Source organism: Taeniopygia guttata, chromosome 1A, assembly GCF_048771995.1.
Source record: "Taeniopygia guttata chromosome 1A, bTaeGut7.mat, whole genome shotgun sequence".
NCBI lineage: Eukaryota > Metazoa > Chordata > Aves > Passeriformes > Estrildidae > Taeniopygia > Taeniopygia guttata.
In genome coordinates this window covers 64,933,595-64,937,210 of record NC_133025.1, presented here as the reverse complement: position 1 = coordinate 64,937,210, position 3,616 = coordinate 64,933,595, and the positions used below count along the sequence as shown (strand labels likewise).

The following is a 3,616-nucleotide window of genomic DNA, read 5'->3' as shown; positions in this document are numbered from 1 at the left end:
GTTTTGAATTCAATTTCTGTGTGTGGTCATAAGTATCCAGCTTTCTAAACACTGTCATCTGTATTTTCTCTATACAGTGGTCTGGTAAAATCAGCCTTTAGTTTTAGGTAGTCAAACTTGCTTTCTTATTAAATTGCTGTAGTGATTTAGAAATCTTAAGTACTGAAGGTGGGGTAGAAAATAAACTACTGAACTGAGATACTGTATTAAATACAGTTAACAGTGTAGCTGTATTTGGGATTTCATTTCTACCTGCCTCTTACCTAATTCCCACTTCTGATAACCTGTTCTTGTGGTTGTTTGGTTTAAATTTATTGAACAAAATTATTCCTCAAAAAATTACTTTTCTTTTTTAAGAGAGTTCCAACAGGAGCATTTATTCTGCCTAATGGTACAGCTTTGCAATAAAAGATTTTCTCCTGCCCTAAAGAGATGATTTTGGTAATGTAACAGAAAAATGCAGTACTCAGAGCATGCTTCGGTTTTCCCTAATTACAGGTCGCAGTTTTTGGCTTTCAAAGCATTCTTCATTTGATGGTACACATAAATTTATTACAGATAATTAGTGATTAAGATCAGCTTTTGGAGTTGTGATACACAAACAGCATCCAAATTTGCAGAAAAGATGCTCCTCCAGTGTCTGGGCTGCATATTCAGACATCTGAGGATGGATGCAGATGCTTCAGTTAGGGCAGAGGAGTGTAAAGAGGTGTAGTTCTGTCCTTATTTGTAACAATTTGTGACTTCAGCTACACTGCAGTAAGTGTGGCCTGGTTTTATGCACTGCTGCAAACCACTCCTAGATGGAAAAATACTATCTGTCTATCTATCTGTCTATCTATTAATCTATCTATCTATCTATCATCTGTCTATCTATATGTTTTTGTGACAAGCTTCTAAGGGAGACTTGGCATTGGTCACCAGTTGTGTTTTGTTGTATTTCTTCTTCCCTTAATTCCCTCTTCCCACCATTCCGCATCTTGCTTTCTCCAAAAACAGCAGCAGCAGGGAAACATGCAAGTTAAGCTTCCCTCTTAAAGTCCTGTAAGGACACTGCATATAAGGGGAGGGGAAAGAGAGTTATTTAATACTTTGTATTTCTGGGAGTTTATTTTGGTTGGTTAAATTGAAAGAGCTAAAAATTATTTAAACATCAGAACAAGGATTAATTTCACGGACACTCAGTGGCACTGCCTTTGTCACCCTGCAAGATCAGCTACATCTGTCAGTGATCCCCTTAATTCTCAGGGCTGGGGATGGGGCTGGGGGGCTCAGAGGAGTGGCTGGGGGGCTCAGCCTGCACAAAAGGAGCTCAGGGGGGACCTCCTGGCTCTCCACAACTCCCTGACAGGAGAGGGCAGCCAGGGGGGATTGGGCTCTGCTCCCAGGGAACAAGGGACAGGACAAGGGGAAATGGCCTCATATTGTGTCAGGTAGAACAGCAGGAAGAAATTCTTCACAGAAAGGCTGATTGGACATCAGGTGGTGGAGTCCCCATCCCTGGAGGTGTTGAAAGAAAGGCTGGATATGGCACTCAGTGCCTGGTTGATAAAGTGGTGTTTGGTCCCAGGCTGGACTCAAGGATCTCAGAGGTCTTTCCAGTCTGAATGATTCTGTGACTGTAATGAAAGGCTTCATGCTCTGGCAGTCACTTGCAGCCTTTCTGGCACCTCACCCAGCCACCCCAGGCTTGTGTGCCCCACGCCCTGGCTTTGGGTGTTCTGTCACAGCAGGAAGACAGACCATGACTGGAAACCCCAGACAGGGCATCAAGGCAGGGAAGGACTGGTGGCCCACCAGCCTGGCTGGGAAACACAGACTGGGGGAGTTCAAGAGCCTCTGGACTTGAACTGGCTCTGCCAGGAGTTGCTGGAGGGGTGACCAAGCAGAAATCTGGGAGGGGCATGGATGGGCAGAATCAAGGGCTGAGCTGAACCCTCACTCACCTCCAGGAGCAGAAACAGCATCATGGTCAGAAAAAGCCTCCACAAACTTGCCAGCTCATCCTCTTCACAGGCTCTTGGTCGTTCCTAGCAGGACAGTATTAACTAAGTCCTTTCTCCCTCAGAAATTTGATTTCTCTGTCCTGTTTGCTCACTTTGCCTTCTCCTTATTTCCTGTCTGGACTTACCTGTGCTCATGTCTCAGCAATCCTGTTTCCCAGTTAGGACACACTGGTTTTTGTAGCCTCTGACCTCGTGCTCTCAGCACTTTTATCACCCACCCTTCTCTGCCTTGCTTCCTTCCCCTCAAGTGCCATTTGCCTTGCAGTTACTTTTAGCATGATGAAGCCAGCTTGGTGGGTTTTCTTCCCTTCCTTAATGACATTAATGCCACTTACTAATACCAGTTGCACTTCTGTGCTTGGTTTCTTTTCATTTTCCAGGACCTGATAGACAAATGTAAGAATTTTGGGATCAACACCCCAGGTCAGTGTTTGAGGTTCTCAGTCTGCAGGCTTCAAGTAAAATGTTCCTGCAGTCTGGGAGTGGGTGCCCAGCAGCAGTAAAGGCAGCAGGGCTGCAGAGCTGAACCTGCAGGCTGGGGTTTAACACACTCAGCCGAACAGGTGATTTTCTTTTAAAATCAGACTTTTCAGGTGAAGGACATCTTAGATGCACTTAAGTGAAAACTAAATAGACTGATCAGAAACACCAGGAGGAAATGCTCTCTTCTCTGACTCTTTATTTCCCCACTTTTTTTTGTGTGTGTGTGTTTTTTGTTTGTTTTGGTTTGGGTTTTTGTTGTTGTTGTTGGTTTTGGGGTTTTTTTTGTGGGTTTGGGGTTTGTTTTTTTTTTTGGTTTTTTTTTTGGCATGAGCAGAGCAGAATCCAGAAAATATTTTGTTGACATCAAGGATGAATTACAGCCGATTTCCCAAAATGCTTCCAGTCTTCCTCCTCCACTGGTACAGGAGAGGAAAGATCCCTTCCCTAGGGATGGGGGGGGGAACAGAGCCATAGATAAAAGATGTCCAGAATGAGCTCAGAAATTCAGACTGGAGAAATGCAAGGAAACTACACCAAAACAGCATCCAGTAAAGTATCTTCAGGGACATTCCTGCTGGCATGAGACTATTCGTGTTACGCAAAATCCAAGTTTTCACTAAAAAAGAATTTTAAGAAAGATCTCATGGTCATAGTTGAGGAAATAAAATGAATGTAACTAGGAATTCTACCTGAGGTTTATGTCCTGATTCCCCACAGCCCTTCCCACTGTTCCAGTGGTTCATTGATCCCTCCTCTGTGATGGCCACAACCAGGAGATCCGCACAGAGGGGTCCCAGAGGAAAAGTAAGGCGAGGTGTGGTAACCAACCACTCACTCAACCACAGCAGCTGCCTCATTGGGTTTCCTCCCTTTTGTCTTAATTTCCCTCAGCAGGATGGCGAGATGGAGGGTGATCTAAAGCTTCTTACTCATCTCTCTGGCATAAGGCCTTCCAGGTAAGATGAAACAAGCTTTTGTCCTCTGGCCCCCACTAAGGAACCCAGCCACTATGATTTCTCCTGACAGCAGAAGGGCTTCTTGAAAAGAAGGTCCAGCAGTGGCACTTGTTGTGATTTTTAGCAGGACCCACTTGCCCTCCCCAGCCATTGTGTCCCCAGGTGGGTGAC

At 44.9% G+C, this 3,616-nt stretch overlaps 1 protein-coding gene across 1 annotated transcript in view; it reads left to right on the top strand.

Annotated features, from left to right (window-relative positions):
• Positions 1 to 3,616, top strand: part of ETFRF1 (electron transfer flavoprotein regulatory factor 1) — a 60,355-nt gene that overhangs the window by 24,952 nt on the left and 31,787 nt on the right. The gene's annotated exons all lie outside the window — the stretch shown is intronic.